This window comes from Mus pahari, chromosome 12 (genome assembly GCF_900095145.1).
Source record: "Mus pahari chromosome 12, PAHARI_EIJ_v1.1, whole genome shotgun sequence".
Classification (NCBI taxonomy): Eukaryota; Metazoa; Chordata; class Mammalia; order Rodentia; family Muridae; genus Mus; species Mus pahari.
Window position 1 is genome coordinate 38,265,555 of NC_034601.1, and position 23,165 is coordinate 38,288,719.

The 23,165-nt window shown below is 39.7% G+C and overlaps 1 protein-coding gene across 31 annotated transcripts in view; it reads left to right on the forward strand.

Moving 5' to 3' along the window:
- The window catches only part of Zbtb20 (zinc finger and BTB domain containing 20), a 726,359-nt gene that overhangs the window by 595,111 nt on the left and 108,083 nt on the right, over nt 1-23,165 (forward strand). The window contains exon 1 of one of the 31 annotated variants that reach the window (XM_029544684.1): nt 11,323-11,661. The exons of the other annotated variants lie outside the window; for them this stretch is intronic. The gene's annotated coding sequence lies outside the window, so the exon portion shown is untranslated. Of the gene's footprint in view, nt 1-11,322; nt 11,662-23,165 lie in introns of those variants that run through there. 31 annotated transcript variants of the gene reach the window in all.

Below are 23,165 nucleotides of genomic sequence, written 5' to 3' on the forward strand. Positions count from 1 at the left end.
AACCGGTAGAGTCTGGAAGCTTCCTACAGAAAACTGAATATTTCCAAGTGGATGTTCTGTCCATGGCATCTCTAACTCCTGCTCTGAACCTCTGAGTGTGATAGAAGCTAGTCAGGTCGATCCCAAGCACATTGTCTACTTCTCTTTCCTCATGCTCTAACGTACTCCAAATCCCTTGCCTAAACCACATCCCTCCAATTTTTAATTGTTGAAATTTCTCCCATATTCTAAAGTCCATCTCATACACTTAGTCTTCTTTGATATTTCTCAAGCCATTGAACCCTAGAGAATTGTATTAGCCAGTCTTACGATTCCTTCCTGGTTTGTTTTAATCATCCGCTGGTTAAAGTCTAAGACTATTGGTTTCTTACTGATCTTTGGAGCTACTAGAGCCTAGTATGGACCTTTGCTCACAGTGGACATTCATTCAATATGTATTTCATTAAGTTGAATTTGTATACATGTTATGACTTGATTAATAGAGAAAACCTACCTTGCCCAAAAATGTCTCCTCTTCGTTATGATATTTTGTTGGGTGTTTTCTTTGCTTTAGATGTGGGGATTTTTCTCTAAATTTTTGGTTCCTGAAAGTAAACTGTTCACTAGGTAACACTTGAATTTTGCTCCTAACCAAGAGGCAATGATCATCTCCTAAAAGAATAAGATATGTACATTGTGGAGGGTAAAGACTAGGAAAGAGGCCATGAAAAAGGCAGGAGACTGGACTTTACTCCTTAACTAGTTGAGTGCCTCATTTATTTCAACTGTAAACCTATTATACCAGTAAGTTATACATTGAAAAGATACTATGAGATGTAGCCAAATAGATGAAAATTATTGAGAATAATACCTGACACATTGTAAATGCTAATAACTAATATCTATCATGAAATAGTCATGTGTCACTTTAATTTATGGAAGAGATAGTCTAAATGTACCTATATATAGTAACTGTAAATATATTATTGATAGATAATACTTACATGTATTTTATATAGTAATTATTTTAATCATTATTCCTTTCATGGCAAGAAACCTGTGGGCAATCCACACAGGGATCCTAAATTCCTGGTGATACAGGATGGAAATAAGAGACCAAACATTGTCAGACAGGCCTGGTGTTGAGCTCTCTTCTGTTGCTGCCTAAGTGTGCAGGTTATAGAGTCTCTAAACTTGTAAGAACCTCTGTGGCTTCCCCTGGAATCAGGGGTCCACCTACCTCTCATGTCTGAGCTGAGGGCTCAGCTGAGGAAGTCTAAGATTGACTTCCTTCTTGTGCTGATTTCTATCTTCTTCATGAACTTCATATTCATTTTCTTGACAAATTAGATTTCAGATTTTTTTTTTGTTCTGAACAAACTTAGAAGAAATGACTGGCACTATTTCAGAAAAGTGGTGGCAGCACCAGCTACTAATTTCAAATTATTAATAATTTAATAATATAGTGAAAAGTTGAAATATGTACCAAGCATAATGGAGAACAAATATACACCAAACTGTAGCCAAATCCTTAATCTAGAACAAACTTACTGTCCGGTCAGGATTCATTTTTTTTTTTTTCTTCTTTTGCAAAATGTCTTTCACCTATGAGAATCAGTATACCAATGAAATTTTAGAGGTGATAGTTTGTTTACAAAAGGGAAATTAGATGTTTTTAATTGAAAAAAAAATACCTTCTACTTAGTCCTATTTGAAAGAAAGACTTCAGGAGGAGAAGCAAACAAATTAAAATTAAAATTTAAAAAATCCAGTTCTGAAAGTATCTACCAACTCCAGGCCATCTGTGTCTGAAAAGAAAAAGCCTTAGCATGTCCCTTCGTGTGTTTAGCCTTGTTCTTGCTGTGCTGTGATGTGGCACCTAATGCTCCAGGGGACCTAAAGCAAGTGTGACAAATGCAACCAAAAGTCTCATGAAAATGAGCCTCTTAACAGCGTCTGAGCTGGTCTGCAATGGCCTCAGGAAATCCCCCCAGCTATTCTCATCCTTTTATCCACTACATTCTCTGACTCAAAAGGAAACCTCACTTCACCTCCTTGACCAGAATTGAGCAGACATTGATTTGGCTACCTGGTGCTTTATTTATTCATTCATTAGTCTTCACCATTTGTATTCCAGTAGAACAAAGGAATGTATCTTTCTTTGCATTAATTTTAAGGATGTGCAAATGTATGTCTGTCAAGTATGCATATTTATGTTTATGGAATTTTATGAATAGCCTGCTTTAACTTAAAATATTTCCAGTCAAAATTGTAGCACATAGAACCTCACGGTCAACGTCATTGTGCAGAATGACTGTACTTGACACATTAGTTGAATTCATAAAAATCTTGCACATAAAGTGAGCATTTTAAAAGAGAATCATGTTTTCTATTCACTTCTATAATTAGTCAGGTTAGGTGTCACATGGGAAAAGTAAGTGGCCCAGTGCATAATTTTTTTAAAAAAATTAAGAATTGCAACTCTCACTTCAGTGATAATGATGCATTTATCTATAGACACATTGTGTGCATTAATTGCCCCCAAGAAAAGCCAATAAGAAGTGAATCCAATTAAACAGCAGATAGTTTGGAAGAAAATGCTCTGTATAAAGCACTGGTGGAAACTGAAGGAAACTCTGTGCGAGTTTAAGTTAGGACTTGTTCTCCTAGTTAAGAGTGCACAGCAGAAAAGGTAGGACTGAGTACACAGACATTTAAACAACAGCTCATGATATTCAGATGTATTCTTTGCAGAATTACATTAATGATTTATAATAAAATATACCATACTTTCCCTTCTATTTACAGGACTCAGAGTGGGTACCATATTCTCATATAGTTGCCTAAATAGGATTAATGTAGGAGCTTTTCATCTAAACACTGAATACAGATTTCTTTAAGCAATTTGACTAGTTAAAACAGTAACTGTTTGCTTTGAGGTAAAATGCATGTTCCTATTCTTTTAAATCGACTTTTAAAGAATGATTGTCTTTGCTACAAACTTTCCTACCAAAACACCTGTTGAGCTAATGAACATTTCTAAATAGATCTTTGGTAGTAAGAAATGGAGGAATGGCCTTTGTAGATATTTTTAAACCCCCAGTACCAACTTTGGGTGCCATGCTTTCTTCAAGTTTGTAATTCTGAATTTATTTTTACTTAGGGAATCTTTTCAAGTTGTCCAAAATGTAACCATAATAAATTCTATAGCACTGTCTGTTTAGCATGCAACTAATCATGATCAAAGAGAGGTGACATAGGAGACTTAAAGAAAATGCATCCATAATTACCATTTTAGTTTTAACCTGAATGATTAGAGTTGTTGGGAGGGACCATGGATGTATGAACAACATCATATGAAACCATATATACAAGCTAGCATTCCCAGTTGCTATGCATACCTGCACTCTCCTGCTGAAGAGTGAGTAATCAGAATAGCAATACCAGCTAGGACCCGTAGTTCACAGAGCATCCTGGATAGATCATCCGTTTTAATTCTTAGAACAACTAGTAAGTTTGCCAAGGCACATGGTATCCACATTTTACAAGTAGAAAGTCTGTGAGGTTTAAAAGGACAGATGATATGCTTGAGGACACAAAGTTCTTAAAGAGGACATCTGCCTCTCCCCACTCACACACTGTGACAGGCTTAGCAGAAACAGGGACCCGGTGTGAACCTTTACCCTATCACAGCCATCCTGCAGGGCACAGAGGAACTACCAAAACGTGATGTGGAGGCTTTGCTCTTCAAAGGAAGGAAGCTCCCTCAGGCCACAGGGGCACTTGCTATAATCCCATGCAAGAAGGGGAAAAAAAGATATTTAGCTGCCTTGTATGATGTGTTTTTTTCCAACTTAAAAGAAACCTTTGTAAATAAGGAGTTTACATTAATCAAATACTGACAGAATCCTGATGGTTTCCTTCGAAAAGCATGGTTCTATCTAATGGTTGTATTAGTCCTTTATAACCTATGAAGAATGTAGACTTCTGTATCTAAAAAGGATCTCAATCCTAATTTGAACAATCCTTCCCACCTGTTAAGATTTATGCATTTTCTATTAAAAATTAGGTGAACATAATCAGTTTGGTTTCCTGGAGAATCTCTTTCAGAATGTTGTCTAGAAGTACTAGTGATAATGGACTGCTTTGCTAACCAGTGTGCACCTGGGAACTGAGGAAGAGGCATGGGCTGTGAATGCATAGGCCTTGGTTGTTTGCTGTCAGTACAGAGTGCAAAGATGTCACTAAATCCTGCAGTCCATTGAACAGGGAGAGTTTCAGATCAAAAAATCTTGGCACTTAGTCCTAGAGTCCAGCAATGCCAGGGCCTCTTACTTAGATCACATCCTTCGGTTGTGCACAAACATCCAGTCATCATTGCAACTTGAAACTTGTAACTTCCTAAGCCTTTTATCATTACTGTCCCAGAACCTCTGTCAACGTGAAATATCAAGATGTCCTCCGCACCTTGGTCCTAGAACACTTGCAGTCCAAATTGCATTTTTTTCCACAATAAATAATTCCAAGCTATGAATTTTTCATATCTATGTTTTTAATTTCTTTTGCATAAATGGAACTTGTTCTCCCCTTATTGGTGATGAGATTAAAATCATGGTCTAAGGCCACATAGCAAGCTTTGAAGCCACAGTCAAGCTAGCAGACAACCTCACAATCCACCATGGTTATTCTTAGCCTTGTTGAACTTCAGTTGACATTGGTTCTCATCTGGACTTTAAAGTCACCTAACAGGCTTACCAAATACAGATACTCTGGCATCTACCACTGAGCATCTAATTGAGCAAGCCTAGAGTAAGGCCCAAGGATTTACAGTCCAGCAGTTTCTAACCAACACTGATGTTACTGTCTAGGGAGCACTCTCTTAGGGGCACTGACCAACAGACTGCATGCAGTAACTGGATGGCAGGGATTCAGTAAGGCAAGAGGTTTTCTGAAAGAAGTTAGCTGTAGGTGTGCTGCCTCGAGCTGTTTATTTCTCTGTTTCTGAACTCCATTTGGAAAGAACAGAACAAATATGGAGAGAAGAAGAAAAAAATACTTCAACATTATGAAAGAGTGTTCAGGTCTTCTGGCCCTCAAAAAATTGACACTGAAGTGCTGGAAAGATGGCTCAGAAGTTGCTCTTCTGTAGGACTCAAGTTTGTATCCCAGAGCCAGCATGGCCAGGTCAGAGTATCACACCCTCCATGTGGTATGTGATGCCTCCTGTGGCCTCTGTGAGCACCTGCACAAATATAGCATGCACAGAGGCACATTCACATACAGAAAAGTAAACAATAAAGAATCAGACGCAGATCCTTCAACTTCCTCCTACCTAGAATGGGCGGCTGGGAATTAACTAGAAATGTGAGTGCTAGCCCTCAGCCAGTGCCTTTCCGGGATCTTCAGTGGACCTCTTAACTACTTGTTTTAAGTATGTGGCTTTATGTGGACCCAGAAAGGAGTTCTTACAGCAAAAAGGAAAGGCTCATCAATGATTTGCCAGCCAGGCAATGTGACTAATAAAGGCTCTTGTAACATAAGCCTCGTTCAAACCAACAAAGTAATATATCTGCCAAAATGAATTAAAACAAAACTAAACAAAACAAAAAAGAGCTAAGAATTTTTCAGTTATATCAAGAGATAACATCCAGACTAAAGTAGCTCATGGTACCTATATTAATTTCATGGGCTTTATACGAAAGTACCATAAGCCTGATACTTTAGTGCCGTGCATATTTATCTTCCTTACAGTTCTGAAAGCAAAAGTCTGAATTTGTCTCACTGCACTAAGTCAGGTCCTCCTGGAGCTCATTCATTTTGGAGATACTAGAAGACAGCCCACCTCCTTGCCTTTTCTATCTTCTGAATACCTCTGTACTCCTTGACTTATGACTGCTCTCTTGGATAGCTCCAACCCCAACTTCTTTTGCCAATCAACTGACTGAACCTCCTACCTCTTTCTTAGGAGAACTTGTGATTGTATTTATAGCCTACCTAGGAAATCCAGGATAATCTCCCCATCTTTACAGGGTTGGTTTAATCACATCCACAAGACCCCGTTGGCCATATAAGGTAACCTACAAATTCCGGGTATCAGGATATGGGTGTGTTGCGGGGCTGTTCATCACTCTGTCTAGCACAGTGCCTTTGCAGTATGTTCATAAGATTAAGTTCAGAAAGCAGGACTGTGCAAGTGAAGACATTGAAAGTATGAGCAGGGCAAACATGGAGAGGGCCGGGGGGTGAGTCCCAGAGTGGGTGCTTGTCATCAGTTGTTTGGCCGTAGACTTATCAGAAAAGTCATCTCTACAACTTAGCTTTCCTCTGCTACAGAGAAAGCTTCTCCTGAAAACATTTTTCTTACCACTCAAATGCATTTTAAAACCAAGGACTTGCTTACCATCTATAATATTCAGGATTAATATTGTCCACTTCTCTTCTAATTCAAGATTAACTTAAGTTTTGAATTTGGAATATGTTCTCTAAGGACTTCTGTAAAAAATACTGGTGAAGCTATAAAATAAATAAACAATATGAGTACTTTCATTTGGCTAATTCTTAAATATCCTACTGAATAATATTATTTACAGCATCAAATTACTAGTGTTAGGGTAATATGCGTACTCATTTTATATACTGGCAACAAAAGGCCAAGATAAAAACATTGTACTAAGAACTGTGGAAACAGTTGGTACTTACATACTTACAGCTTGGCTATTGTCTACCAGTGTGAGTGGTAGTCATGTGGGCACTATATTAAATATGCTAAACAAAATGGTAAGACTTGTTCCCACAGAGGTCAGTCTCAAAGCATGAGTAAGTAATAAGAAGGCTGTCACTTACAGATGACCAGTGCCAAAGACATGAGGACAGGCTATTTGTTTGTTTGTTTGTTTGTTTATGGTATTTAGGCCTGGCTTCAGATGATGTCATGGAATTAACCTTTGGTTCTCAAAAGGAAATAGGACTTGTTTGCTACCAGTCTTCCTATAACATTAGAGTCACCCCATAAGCACTGACTTTTAAGTGGTGATTCGCAGAGGGCCACAAAGAATTATTTAAAGGATATTTATAAGAAGGAAGACTAAGAGCTGAACTAGAAAAGGTGCTTGAAAGTAAATCAGATTCTGGCATATGCTGAGTTATGGCATTTATTATTATGTGCAGAGTATGCATGGAATTTTGAACTAAAAGCTGGAGAAGCAAAGGTCTAGAAACTCTCATGCACAGTAAATAAATTAACCCCTTTGTTGTTTTCCATATGCCTTACATTGGTGATTTATTCATGTAGGTACACACCAATAAAGTGTGATGTACCATGTGTGAAGCTACTTACTTGTACATGTGACTAACACACAGTCCTCTGGGAGATTCTTACGGTGTTGTGTGGACATGTCCAGTCTTTCATAAACTAAAAGTTCTTTGGAAAAAGGAGAGGGGTGTGTCTACTTTTGATTGTCAAGCTTCTGCACTATTTAAACTAGGTTTCTCCTGTAATGTTTGGAGATTTTATACAGCAACTGCCAAATAAGTCAGGATCAAATGACCGGATTACTAACTATTCTAAATGGGAACTATATTAGCATACTATATGTTCAGTACTTGGTCCTTTTGTCTACTCTGAAAATATCAGAAATTTCATTGACATATTTATGCTTAAAATATGCCTGATAAGGAAATTATTTTATCATAAGCAAGTCATCAACTCTTCAAATATATTTTTTCATATTCATATATATATATATGTGAACATATATATTCATATGTATATATACATATATATGTATATATACATAATTCATATATATAATATATTCATATACATATATAATACATATATATATGTATGTATACATATGAATCCTGTCACCAAGGAAATGGTTTAATAATCTGTTTATTTGATTGCCAAATAAAAAATTCTGGCTTTAACTAGTTATCTTTGTTTCATAATGACTTTCATTTTTTCCTTGTTCATTTATTTATTACATGTCTACTATACACTGAACATTTAGTGTGGAAGGGGAAGCAACAGCCTAAGTGATTATGCAAACCTTAAATATAACTACATGTTTGTGTGTGTTCATATGCTTTTTAAAAGAGCACGTCTGTGACAGGGAGTGACGGATAGCATTGTCAGGGGAAAAATTAAAGAGACACGATGTAATTATCCAAGCTGGAATTAAGCCAATTAATAACCTGTGTGCTAACACTACCCTCAAAGTGCTAAAAATACCATCAGTTGCTTAAATGCCCTGGGTGGCCATAGTCAGCAGCCTTCACCCCATCCAGTCTCAGTGCTGTGCCAGGGCATGTGCCCCCTGGCTTCTAGTCAAGGGCTGCGCCTCAGAGGCACCAACATAGTCCAAGCTCCAGGTCCTCTACAGTGATGGCGATGAGACTTACGTTATTCCTAATGACATTTTTAGATGCATTTGATTCACTGCTGTTCATTTAACCGACTAGTTCGGGAGACCTACTGGGTGCCAGGCTAGCACTGTTGCTGAGAACACAGGCTTAGGGTCATATTGCCTGTGTTTAATCCCAGTCCTGTTTACAGCTCTGTAACTTAGCGAATTCCATGACCTCACTGTACTTGAGTCTCCTCTGCTATGAAGTGGAGGCACTGGAGTACCTAACTCATAGCATTGCTGTGACAGTAATTCATAATAGAGTGCTGAATCCAAAGCAACTGTCCTAGAATATACCAGCTTTCGTCTTTATTTTGAGCCAGGAGATATTTCTTGAATTGTGAATACTGAGATTTCCTGGCCTTCAGATGACCTAACACATTGCAAGTTGAGATTTTAGAAATGTGGGGTTCTAAACTTCATTGATCTCTATTGCCAGCCCTTTCTAATAAAAGCCTCCATCTTCTAACTTAGCTTTCTTGTCTGGTCTTATGTCCTGGACTGTCTGCCTTTGAATAGAAAACACCCAGCACACAGTTCCTAATATTGCTTATTTAGCTTTTCTCAATAATTGCCAGGTAGTTACAGATCTATGTTCATTGTTTCTATTAATCTCTGCCATATAGAACTGGGCCAGGAACATCACATTTTACAGATGGGAAAACTGAGGCTCAGAGCAAAGCTGTGTCTCGTGAAATGTTATAAAGCTGTGTGTGCTGTGCAGTTTGTGGCCCTCGCATGTGTTGTGCTGGCAATCGTTTGTAAACAACTCCCTTCCCTGCTTTGGGCTTTTCCTGACATATAATATACTTTGAGACCTGCTGAAAGATCAGTCAATGTCAAAATCAGTTCTATCCATCGCCCCTAAACTGGCTATGGACCTTGTATTTCTGACTGGTCACAGCAGCTATTGGTAAAGAGGCCAGTGTGCAAATGAACTAAGTCACTTTGGCTAGGACATCTTTCGGATACCTTGCTTTTGAGTGAGTTCCAGGTGCCTGACATTTCTTTCGGTTTTCTTCTCACACCCTAAGTAGAGCCGTCGTTACTGAAGCATGACTGACAGTTTTGCTTTTATACACATCATGATTCTTGTTTTAGGACAAGAGGCTTAATCTCTCCAGTAACATCTGATGGCACCGTTCTTTTTATAAGCACCTCCTCTTTTTAAAACATGCACCCTCAATTTTCTGTTGTCAAGAAAGAGCTCTATGCAGAGTGTGATCAAATTCATGAGCAAATAATACAATTGCCCCTTTTACTTTTGGTGGCTTGTTTTCTATTGAAATATATCAGAAAAGTTGCCCATAGCTAATCTTCCGGGTAGAAAATCTCATTAGTAATTTAAAACTATAATAAACTGAAAGACTCAACCTCTTTCACCCACACTGTGCCTGTATTTTAGAAATATGTTGTATGAAAAAGCCACATCTTTTTACCTGGTGGCACACAGCAGATGATTTTCACCAAGGAGGTTGTAAACTCTGGGCGAGGTCTTTGCAGATCAATCCACTGATTGTGTTAGCTTGAAAATGTAGCACAAGCTATACCTTGCTCAGACGGGACCCCCATAATGTTACATTTCTCTGTTCTACTCTGAAAATGAATGGAGAACTTCAATCCCTTATGCTTATCATTCAAACTGAACCAAAGATCATTTCCTCTTGGATATGGATGTTTGGAGGAGGGAGATTTTGCACTAATTCTTTATAGGGAGTATAATCTTACCACTTCGGAGGCAAGAGTGATTTTCGTATCTGTTGGGCCAGAATATTTAAGGAATCCTAGCATTCGGTGATATGCGAGATGGCTTACCAGGCTTCTAGAGCTCTGGGTTCTAGTGTTAACACAGTCATTGCCTTTTTGTGATTTATTGCTCCGAGTTCCTGGGCCTCGGTTTCTCCCTAGCTGAATCAGGGGTGGGAGAGGCTCATCTCTAGGTCTTTTCCAGCTTTGTATTCTCTGGGTCTGCAAATCGCCTTCAGTGTCTGCTGTAGTCTGCCTTGCCAGCTCTGTTTGTCACAAAGATTAATCCATTTTAACTGTACCTTGGAGTGCACCCGGGAGAGGGGGGTGGATGGCTTGTTTTGCACCTATTATTGCATCAGAACTTTTGCCTTTTTAGACAAGATTGTGCCATGCCTAAAATCTGTCTGCCTGTCTGCCCACTGACTTTGTCTGTGCTGATCTCTTGCCATGGTGCCTCCTTTTTGCCAGCATCCATCTCCCTCCAAGATCTAGACTCGGCATCTGACTGTACCTGTCTTGTTCTCTGCAGCATCTGTCTGCTACACTCCTAGACCATCGGTAATAAACTTTCACACATGACATACAAACCCTAATATGCCGGCACCTGCTTACAAATATCTACGTTTTCTAAAACTAGGGGAGAAAAACTGCATTTTTTTTTTAAAAAGACCTCTATCTAGTGCCATTTGTATGTGCACTTTTTGTTTAGTTGTAAGTTTTAATAGTTCCCCCTTTGAGGGTTTGTCAGCACGAGCAGTATTGCTTATCAGAACACACCAACAGTCTTTTTGTAATATTCGCTTTCCCCTCTGGTTCAGCCGAGCCTGCTGACAGATCATTCAAATTCAATTGTTTTATGTCTAAGCCGAACAGCTAATTAAAGTAGGGATGATTAACCTGACTGGCAGTGTCGCTCTCCCTCTTGCGCTCTCTCTCCCTCTCCCTTTCTCTCTCTCCCTCCCTCCTGTTCCAATCAGTCTTTTTCTCACACACTCTCTCCTCTCGGTGTGTGTGTCTCTCTCTCCCTCTCTCTCTCCTCCCTCTCTCTTCCTCTCTCTCTCAGTCTCTCCCTCCCTCGTTTGCGCTCTCTCTCTCTCTCTCTCTCTCTCTCTCTCTCTCTCTCTCTCTCTCTCTCTCTGTCTCTTGCTCTACTGTTTTTTTTCCCTCTCTCTCTCTCCTAAACGTGGTCTGCTTGCTGATGGCAGAATGGCACTCGGAGATTTGTGCATTGTGTCTGGTTTCCTACGGGCAGGCTGACCCAGTGCCTCCAGGGACTTATCAATAGACCACTCAGAAGAGACACAGACAGGAGAGAGGAGGAGGGGTGGGGGGAGAGAGAGAATCAATATCAAGAATAGAAGGAGCTCCGAAGCCATTTTTTTTTTAAAGAAGTATCGGGACTTGGGAGAGGGTGACAAAGAAGGTTTTTCAAAGAGGCAGTGGAGGAGGTTCTAATAAATTTGGAAGGAAACAGTTCCCTGTCTTGGGAAAAGGAGAACTCCTGACTGATTAGCATTCACACCAGGTATGAGATGTTCTACCCCTTATCACTGTGTCGCAACCGAGGTGGAAAGGCTTTTTTTTTTTTTAAGAAGACTGAGGGAGCATGTATTTTGCTGTGTTTGTTGTTGGGGGGTAAGAGGGGCGGCGTGAGAAGCTGTGGGCATTTGTGTATGGGAGCAGGGAGAATGGAAGCAGTACGTACACGGGGGTGGGAGAGAGTGTGGAGTGTGTTACTGTCTTCCCTGTCTTTGTGCACCCCTGGGGGGTACCCAAGTTCATTTCTAGCAGGTGGATTTAGACGGGAGTTACTTAACGCTTGACCGCCAGTTTTGAAAAAAAAAAAGAAAGAAAGAAAAAGAAAAAACGCTGCTTCCTATGTCTGCTAAAAGGAAGCTCCAATTTCTTCTCTCTCTCTCTCTCTCTCTCTCTCTCTCTCTCTCTCTCTCTCTCTCTCTCTCCCATCAGTCTTCCCCTCTCTCTTCTTTTTTTCCTCTTCTAACCAGACAGCGGGAGGGTTCCTGGCTCCCAGCCAGCCCAAAAGCCTCTAAGTGTTTTGCACTTGTTTCAGGGAGTAGCTGCCCGGGGATTTTTCAGCATTTTCACTGGAGAACAAAGAGTTCTTTACAAAGGGAAGGGGGGGGGCTTAATGTCTGATATATGTTTTTCTATTTTTATTAGTTTTTTTTTTTCCTAAAAAAGAAAGAGTCAGGAACAGAACATTACTCTATAAAGACACAAAGACATTCAAAAGAAACCTAGTTATCTTTTCTCTCCATCACCCCTACATATATACATGGAAAATTAAAAGGAATGACTAATTAAGTTGGCTGTGTTGCTCTTTTCTCCTCTAGTCTTTCTAAATTCAACTGTTCCTCTGCCCGCTTTGCTGTTCTTTCCCTACTCACTGCAGAAGTTGCTCAGTGTGCATCTTCTCTTAGCATGTCTGTTCCATTTTTGTGTCCCCGAAATCTTGTGGAAGAAAGGATGAGAGTCCATCAAATAATTGATTTAGGGGCAAGAACATCCTCTACTTTTGCCACTTGGGTAAAAAGTTAATTATGGAATTGGAGCTCCCAAAATACCAGTGGGGTACATCAGCCCATTTGATCTCCCAAGTTTTTGCATCCATCTGTGTAAAGAGCATCTCTTGTGTCACTTGTCAGTTATAAAGGAGAGGTAGGAAGGGAGGAGATGTTTATATTTTGTTTCTATGATATAAATTACCAAACCCCCAGAGAGATTACTTGTCCCATCTATGATATATTAGTTCAAGCAAAATGTAGTCTAGACGGAGGTTTGCTCAACAATTCTGAGTGCCACGTAGCTTTGTATTCTATTTGATGTTTTGCCTATGCGTATGTATTTCCACTATGAATTTGTGATTGTAGCAAACATTCCAGAATGCTTATCACTTTCAAATTAATCCTCTAACAAAAGAAAAGAGAAATCAGGACAGGAACTGGATGTGCCAAGTATAGTAAACAGTTTATCTTTTAATACATGCTGTACATTTTATATTTTTATACTAATATCCTTGACTTATAATCCCAGGGAAATGCTTTCTTTCTGAAAGTTCTACTCTTAATGTGTTTATATTTTGAGTGTCGTTTGGTAATCTTTTGAGGTACATAATGGACACTAAACTGAGCAGAGGGGAAATAGTTACAAGCACCACCACAAAACCCCGAAAATGCAGACTAGACTGAGCACCTAACTGTGGCTCAGAGGGAACAACTACAACAGTTGTTCACGAGTCGGAAACTCTCTCCTTCTCCTCTTTCTCCCATTTATGGAAAAATAAAACTCATTCATTATCCCTGGGGTCGGACACTATAAGAAGGTACATATATTTTCCCGTGTGTATGAACTGTGTGTCTATCTGTGTTTCTAAAGGGCACAGGGCTTATGGGGCAGAGGGCAACGCCTCACTAGTCAGCCCTCCTGGCTGGGAGGGCTGAATGCCTTGTGTTTGAAGTAACTTGATAACAAGGGGTCTTTTCGAGAACCCGTCTATGTGTGTGCTCCTTCAGTAATGACCCTCAAATTAAGCCTGGCACTGGGTGGCCGAGCTAGCACTTGACCTCATGGGAAGATACTAGAAGTAAGGGAAGTTTGGGCAAATCCAAAATTTCTAGGGCAGGTCACTTGTCACAGTTCCATGTTTTCTTGAGGGAAATTCTTGAATTCCACTCAAATGTCTATATTTTGGTAGAATTTGTAATGCTTTTAAAGGTGCTGAGGAGCAAACGATCCTAAAATGAAAGTCACTCACCAAAAATAAAAGAAACTAAGTCTTTAAAAAGTTTTAGCTTAAAGGCAAGAGGCGTGGGGTTTTTTTTTCTGCCCTTGCTCCCCACCCCAGCCCCCCCACACTTTGCTTGGTTTCTTTTTCTTTTCTTCTCTTTTTTCCCCCTCTCCTGAATCCTTTTGTTGCTGCAGCTGTTGTACCTGCATATTTTGGTTTGTGTGTGTGAGTGTCCTCCCCTCACCCTTCAGCTCTCTCCCCGTCTGCTGTTTGGGGTGGCCAGAGGATTTTCTGAGAGGGACAGAGGGAGGACAGGGAAGAGGAAGGGCTGTTGCTGAACGCAGCAGTAGCCCCCCACCCCCACCCCCCAAGTCAGGCAGCCCGTCAGCTAGCTGTTCGGGAGAGTACAGTGAGAGGTGATAGCTGTCATTCTGGGATTCTTCTTAAGTCTGACCTGAGAGTAACACACTCTCAGTGGAGGAGAAAGGGGAACACAGAGGAGGAAGAAAGAAACGCTCTTTGAGCTGGAATACACTGGCCCTTTCTTCCTGGAGGCAATCCGCTCTGGTTCTTGGCGACGTGTCCTGCACTATCAGATATCATATGACTTTTTATTTAGATTTCTTTTTGGAGAATGGCCTGTTAGGACTCTGTTTGTTTTCTTTTATTTAATTTCCTTCTCCCTTCACCCGCTAGTTTTGTGTATCTGTGTGTCAGAGTGTGTGCACGCATGCATATGTGTGTGCAGTTTTTATCATTGTTTTTGTTCTGTTGATCGGATGCTTTATTTAAGGACAAAGCTTTAATTATTTCAGTATAGTGGTTTAATCATTTGCCAAAAAGAAACCTCATTCCAGGCTTTTGGGGGTGGGGGTCCATTTTTAAACCCATCCATTAACACAGGAGGCTGCAGCTCCTGATGCCTGCCGGTCAGACCTTGGCCCACTCCCCCACCCTCACTCACCCCTCCTCCTCAGCAGCGTGCACAGCAGCGTGAGGTAGGAAACACCTGTGCGGAGTTGTGAGGGAAATAAAAGTAGAGGCAACTTCTTCAAATCTGGGCTCCTGCTTTCACTTTAATAAACTTTTTTTCCGATCCTTTTTTTTTTTTTTTTTTTTTTTTTTTTTTTTTTCGTTTTGGCACCCTCTGTTGAGCTTGAAAACATCAGAGATAGTTAAGGATATGTCTGTGGCGCTTTTGTGAGGCCAGCTGAGCACCACTGGAAAGTGGAGCAGGAGTTGCAATCCATTCAGAGACTTAAGATTAAGTAAGAGATTTAAATAAGGTCTTTGAGATCTGTGGGCTGTTCGGTCAGGGTTTGGTGATAGGTGGTAAATGGGGTATTTAGGGTATTCAAGGCAGGGAGAGAGAAATTCCCAAGCAGGAGAAAGACGGACATTTTTGCTGCAATTAGTACTTCTAAAACCTTAACTCAATCGAATTTTTATTTTATGTATCTCAAAATTTAGCTAACCAATGTGTGATCAGCTATCTTTCCACGCTTGCTGTGCAATTATACTGACAATTCTTGCTGAATTTACCCTATAATTTGATGTATGTCTTTTTTAGTTTTGGAGAGTTCAGATTTTAGTTAGAAGAAAAAGCGTAACTTCTCTCAGTATGCCTAAGGTTGTCTATACATTATTCTTGCCATATTGAACATACTAGATTCTGATTGTATGTGTATGTTTTTGTGTTGCAACACACAAGACTGCCTTAAAGACTCAGGTGACCGCTACATCCTTCAGACCTGTAGATTTTAGCTTCTTGTTACTTGTTGTGAAATTATTTTTCATGGACCTTTAATGTGCAATGTCTTTTTTTTATACCCAATGGTGAGTTTTGTTGAAACTTGAAGAGAAATTTATTCCACCCCTTTAAGAGTACCCAAAAGGGAAGGGAGAACTATTCTCTTTCAGCTCAAAAAAATTTTTTTTAGAAACCTTTTTCCCCCAACGGAAAACTCCAAAACAGCTCTGTCTCAGAACGTTAAGCTTGGCATGGGTAAGAAATGTGAGTTTTGCTTTGTTTGAGGAAATTTGTTTTCGAGACAACAATGTTATAAATATTTTTAAATTGCCTGCTGAGCATGCGCTGTCTCTGACTTTATTCATAGTTTTAAACACACACCGATGCAATGTTCTGAATGGCCACAGGTAAGGCTGTCGGTTTGTGGGGTTCTTCTCTGAGGCACCTTCAGTGAGTCTCCTCAGTTTTCCAGAAGGGAAAGGGCAGGAGCTGGTTCAGACCTGGATACCCTTCTAACTATCATAGAGAAAAAGCGAATTGCCCCCTGAGGCTTGCACACTGTGCTTAGGGTAAGTACTATTCAACTTTCCTTTCCTGTGTGAGTTGCCTGCCTTAACTTTCTGGCTTATTACTAGTAGAGTAAATGGGGGGAAATTTTTTAACTCAAGGAGGAATTTGACTGAAACAGAAGATTTGCAGATTTAAGGGCATCTATTGTGCATAAATTTAGGGATCCGCGAATTTGCCAGTAAAATGCTAGCAGCTCAGTGCTTACAGAGCAGAGATGTGCTAGTCTGAACATGTCTGAGCTCATCTGGAATCGAAAGCTAAATCTAGGTGGGCCTGTTACAATACCCGAAAAGGAACACATGTGTCTTTTGTACAGGATTTTTTTTTTTTTTTTTTTTTTAAGCCAGCCTTCCAAAGGCAAGTGACAAAAGAATTGGACTGGCCTCTTGCTCAGTTGGTCCTGTACTTTCCTCCTGCAGATACACACCCAGGTGCTCTTGCTGGCTCGGTGTGTTGTCATAGCTGCTGAGGTACAGTCTCTCCAGTCAGTGGTGGAAACACTCCCCATTTCCAGAAAGCTTTATCTCCATTCTCAGTGTGATGTTGTTTCATGTAGGCATCTTCTGAGGTCTGCACTGTCGCTCTCAAGCTTCACAGTTCCCATTGCTCCTGCTCGAATGTAGTTCGTCATTAGCTCTCTGTCAGAGTCATGGTGGAGATTTGGTTTTCATTTTGGGAAGCCTTTTTAACTATTCAAACAAGTTACCCTCGAGGATGAAATTTCTCATACTGGTGACTCAGAAGTGAACTTGTCTTGAAAAGATTTGTAAAACAAATCTAATCCGCTGTTTGGATTTTGTTGTTGTTGTTGTTGTTTTGTTTTTGTATTTTTAGCTCATGAATTTTAACCATTATAATAAATGTGACTGATCAGTTTTTAACAAATATATTTTGCTATTCAATGATTTTCTAATTCCATCTTCTTTGTGTGCTTTAAGATCAAAATTGAAAATTCAGCATGTTAAAAAAAGAAATATTAAGAAGCCTATAGGTAACCTATTGATATTTTCAATACCCACTTTGAAGTAATTCAGAGTTTTAACTTTCTTTCAACCTACTACCTTTCATTGCCAATTGGTATAACTTTATGCAGGTGTGTGTATGTGTTTGTGTGTGTGTGTGTGTGTGTGTGTGTGTGTGTCTGTGCCTGCGTGTGTCTGTGTGTGTGTCTGTGTATAGGTATATATAAACATATTAATGCATACTTACATATACAAAAAAAGATACACAAAGACACTTTATGTTAATTTTATTTTTATATGAAAGAAAAAGAATCCGCCAACTTTTATCATTTTATCATTTTTCTGTGATTTTAAAATCCTATAAACTGTTAGTTCTATCTGATTATTATATGTTTATAAACATGTATTTATATTCTTCTAAGTTACCTTAATTTATATTTCATAGGTTTTACACACTCCTCCATTTTACGCAGATATATTAATGCTGAAGTTTATTTAGATGCCACTTGCTGGGTTCCGTATCTGTTAGTGTGTTAACAAGTGGTTTGGGTTTTTTTTGTTTTTTGTTTGTTTGTTTGTTTTAATTTTGATTTATTCTTCTCTAAGCTAGACAGAGTATGTGTTTCTATATGTCACTAATATTCTGAGAAAGAAACTTGTAAAACTGTGATCTCCTAGAAAGCTTTCAAATGAACAGGACGTGTATATACTCTTCAGCTTGCTTCTCCTGGATCCATTTGTCCATGCTGTGCCATCAGCAACCCTGAGAAAAACGGCGCTAGTAAGGATGGCACAATGAGTTTTCTGATTATAGACCTAGGAAGGACCAAAGAAAATTGTGGCATATGGAGGAGCATGCCAAGACCTTCTCCAATAAGATCAGCTGCTTTATGCTGGTGGGTTGGTTTTTTGTTGTTGTTGGGTTTTGTTTTTTGGTTTTGGGGGGGGGGTTGGTGTTTTTTTTCTTTGAATTTTTGTTTGTGACTTTTTTGGCTTGCTGGAGCATTTCCCTATAATCTTAGGAAGCCACAGCAAATTTTCAATGCCACAGCAACACTGTGCAGCCAAGGAGGGGCCCAGAGAGCTGATCCTGGGGGCTGGAGCCTTTCAGCAATCATACAAGGTAGGGGAGTAAGGAGGCTGTCCTTTTCTCTGCATTTTCCTGGTTTAGTCAGTCTGCCAGGGACAGAGACTTTCTTCGCGTATCTTTCTTACACTTCCTTGAGGCTCTCCCTTCAATGCCAATGGCTTTCTATTGCTTCTGAGAGATGGTTCACATGGCAGAGCACCCGTTTCTGTTCTATATTGAAACATGGAAAGCTTTGAAAACTGGGAAGGACAAAGGAAAGGGGTCTTAGGGCATCTGGGAAATATCAAAAAGAGCATTAGGCTCACAGCTAGTTTTTTTGCCTGTCATGTCTGTAACTTCTCTGTTCTTTCCAGGGCTTTTCAGTGTTAAAGTACTGAAGGGGATAACTCTAGGGTGCCAACGAGGATCTAACTGATTCAGTAGATGGAGCTCTTCCCCCTAAGTCTGGATTTAAATTACCGTCCCAGTGCAGTTGCTGGGACTCTCTGTTTTAAGGTGTGCCATGATACACACATAAAACCGAAGCTTGTGTAGCTGCAGGAAGAGATTTCCTGGCACTTTTTAGAGACATGGGGCATGTGTCCCAAAACACAAAGCTGCAGGGGAGCAGTAAGGATAGATAGGGTGGGCCGTGAAGTTTACCTATCTAAACTTCTCCCTGTGGGTCTGAAGACTCCCAAGTTTCAAATGAAACCTGAACAGTTTTGATACAAGGGACTGGTACTTTATAGACTGGTTCTCCAAACCTAGAAAAACAGATAATATGTACAGATTTGGCTGTGTTTGTGACAAGCCTTTCAAACTGTTTGAACTGTACGGCTCTCCTTTTATTTGACTCCGAAAAGGAATCTTAATGCTGAAATTGCACTTGTTTCATCTAGTTAGTCTAGAGAATCTGACAAAAATGCCACAATTCTGAATTGTGACAGTACTGTGGATGGCCCAGCAGATTTGTTAGGTGCCTTTATAGGAGCAGAAATACCCAACAGTGACCGAAAATGGATCTCTAGTGTCTGCTCTAATATAGAAAAAAACACTTATTTATCAGTTTTTAAATTAATCAGAATGAGTAATTGCCATAGCATTCTTGTCACTTTGTATTATCTTCAGTACCAATACTAAGTTTGATCATTGTCCCTCCTTGGTGCCAGGAAGGAAGGTAGATGTATGCAAGATGGAATAAATTATCTTCCTTGATCTAATGTCTTCTCACAGAGTGGAGGTATTATTGAGAATCTCTTGTTAAATCTTGATAAGATCATTTGGCCAAAATAGAACTGGCAATGACCTTACTACCAAAAGAAATAGCATTTTTAAAGGCCTTGGATTTCCTTTGCATACCACGTGCCTGAGTTTGATACAGTCCAGGAAAATAGAAAGGATGAGAGAAAATTATTCCTAAGCAGCCGCCGTAGGCCAAACACTGAAACAGTGCCAGCCCAGACCAATCAGGCGGGCTTCTCAGAAGATGTGTGCTTTGCTGAGCACTTTTGTGAAGAGAAGAGGGAGGAAGCCCTTGAAACTGCATTAGGATGAATGAGTCTTCACTAATTTCAGCAAAGTCCATGGCAGTGAATTTGATAACTTCTTGCTTCTGTAGACATCTGAGGTTTCCAGGCCAGCTGAGACTCCCTTGTCATCGCACTGACACATCTTTTGAACAAAAGTATCTTTCTGAGTTTAAACAAGTGAAAAACTTCTCACAGAGAGCAAAGAGTAAAATTAATGGAAACTCAAAATCAATTCCAACCCCATTTCTGGCATGATGAGAGTAACATTTGTGCTGTGTTTAAAGCAGTTTAACACAAGAAAATGATAAAGTGATCAATATACTTAAAGCCAAAATTAACCAGGAGAGAACAATCTGTAATCCATTCCCAGTCCCGAAACTCTACACTTTAGATTAAACATGAAATAAATGAATTTTTTTTTATAGAGTGGTACTTTAAGCCTTATAACATAAACAGCAACGATGAGATGCCAGCTAGCCAGTGTATTATTTAAGCTATGTTTTCAGAGCTTGGGATAAACATTTCTGGAGCTAAAGTACTGTGCATTTATTTATACACATGCACATACCGTGACCATAAAAAGAACAAAAGTTAAAAGGTATGTGCAGTGTCAGTAGAGTTCATTGCCTCTCTACAGCCTTCGTGCTATAATAGAAAACACAAACAAACAAACAACAGTCTCTAAATAAAGCAAAGAGTGTTTAGGCTACATCAGAAAGTCAATGAATGGTCAGTGTGAGTCAGATTTTATATTTAAAAAAATACTTAAATGCTTTTTAATTCATTAAAGTCAATAAGTATAGAGATGCATAATATACATATTTTATATCCATTGTTTTAATAGATTACTCTGAAGGACTAAGTTAAAATTAATAAATTCTGAACCTGTGTACTCAAGGTCAATGAAATGCCACAATCTGGACTTATAAAATTCTCACTAGTCTTCAGATTCTGTTCCCAATTAGCAATCTTTTATTACTATATCGGAGTCATTTGGCTGACAGGTTATTTATTGATCATGTAAAATGACACATGTAGTTGAAACCTAGCTGACGAAATAAAGACAACTACATGCAAATACATTTGCTACTATGTTGACTAAGGTACAGTAGGAATGATGATAATTCTAACAAGCACCATGACGAATGTAACTACAGTGAAGCATGGGTGATTACATCCGTCAGAGTGAACTCCATGAGCAGGGTCAAGAGAGAGAGAGACTCAGGAGCTGGGACAGGGTGGGAACTAATCATTACTTATTGGAGACGTTTGAAGCTTGTGGCCAGGTACAGAATTAATAGATATGGAAAAGAAGAGTTAATCAATTTCAAAAGTGGGTAAAGAGGCAGTATTTTTCCTATAGGGTGTAATCAAGGACAAAATTCAGCTCTTCCAGGGAATTACAGTAACATCATAAGCGTTGGTTGTCCAGCGTGATAATGGTTGTAAAGAGCTGTGGTGCACATCTGCTTAAACAGTGCAACTGCTAGAACAGCTTGTTGTGCTTTAGATGTCCACAAAGCAAATGTCAGCATCATAGAATCAGAATCATTGTATCTCAAAGGATGGAGAAACCAAAGGTAGATCAGTGAAAAAATGTTGGACTGTCTGATGTAAGACTAAGTAAATTTAATACCTATATGTGTGTGTGCAAGTGTATGTACATATATGTGTCTATGGTTTGTATTTGGAAAACAGAATTGCAACCAGAAATCTTAAAACAGAGGAAATGGAGCTGCATTGATTTATCTGGACCAGGGCTGCTATACGCTGGTTCCTGGGAAGCATAGGTTCTAAAGAGGGAAGAGCTACAGGTTCCACGGAGAAGCTAACAGAGTGATTGTATCTGGAATTAACCATTAACTATTCCAATTAGAAAACTTACACAGGGCACAATGGAAGCTTGTTCTGAGAATGAGAAAGGTAAAAGTGAGATGTGAAGGGAAGGTCCCTGACCACTGTGCCCTCCTGTCCCAAATGAACCTGCAGAGCTAGGCAGGGCCAGTCTTCCAGATGTAACTGAAGAGGAGGGCAAAGGCACCAATAACCTCCCCCACAGATGTGGCAGGGGCAGAGGTGCCCTCTGTGTTCTGGAAGATATTAAAAAGTACCAGGCATATCCTAGGGGCTCACTGAAGTTTACACTACTCCCTTGATCCCACCAAAAACAAGGAAAGAAGGAGAAGAAAGGAAGAAGGTGGGGAGGAAAGAACTTTGTAGTCACAACTTTCTTTTCAAAAGAAGTCAACCTTCCTCCCTAGGACTCTGCTGTGCTCCTCGTGCGTTTGCTTTCCAGACTCTCTGACCAGGTAGTGTGGACTCACTGAGCTGATGCCCAGTACAAGCTGGGCCCTCGTTATCTCCTCAGCATTCCCCACCTCTTCTCATCCCTTTCTCCAGAGAGTCGCAGACAGGAGAAAATCATCCCTCCTTAATGTCTATGGTACTTGGTATATTTTAGTGACTCTTGACGTGTTCTGTTTCATAGACTAGTTGCTAGTTTTTGTGTAAAGTAAAAAACATTTCTGTATAATTTGGGGTAATGTACATACTTTTATTGGGCCTCATTTTCCTTCTTTGTAAACAGGAAAATAGTGGCAGCTTGCTTGGGTAGTATAACGAGCCTAGGAAATTGCATCTATAACGTGTCTAGCACACAGTTACCACTCAATATCAGGTTCCTGTAACTAATATTCTCCCACTTCTAGGGTTTTCCCTATTAATATAATCCTTAAAGTCATAAATTAAGTTTGTTATCTTATTGATCAATGTACACTATGATTTTTACATAATAGGATCTGGATAAAAGTGTATAGATTCCTCTTATACAAGCCTATATTCTATCTGTTCTTCCCTCCCTACCTTAAATTCTCTCAGGAGCTTTAGCCAGTGGTGGTCATGGCCAGTACCAGCTCCAGGTACACCATAAAGGGCGTCAGTGTTACTCGCTGTGGACTTTCAGAACCACGTTATGTTTCAGGTTCCCCATAGACCCTCAGCCACTAGGAATGGCTCTTTGTAGCATCCCCAAAGTGTCTGCTTGTATTCCTGGTTTATGTGATTAATGAGCTTGTTATAGCTCTGTCTGTAGCTTGAACTAGAAACTTGCACGTTGGAGAGCAGGTCAAGATCTCAAATTTCATTTTGGTTGCATCTGTTATAAGCCAATTGTGTATTCATTATATTTATAGATTCCCTCTTCAGCCATATATTTTCATGGCCATTGAGAACACCTAACTCTGTACTGAATGTCCCTAGATTTTACTTTGGAGACCTGAAAATATAGCAGTGAGGCGTGGTGATGGCTAACTATCATCTTTGGCATTTTCTTCCCTTAATGGTGTAATCTCAGCTAAATTTGAAGAGGAGAAAAGAAGGGAAGTTTTAATTGTCTAAAG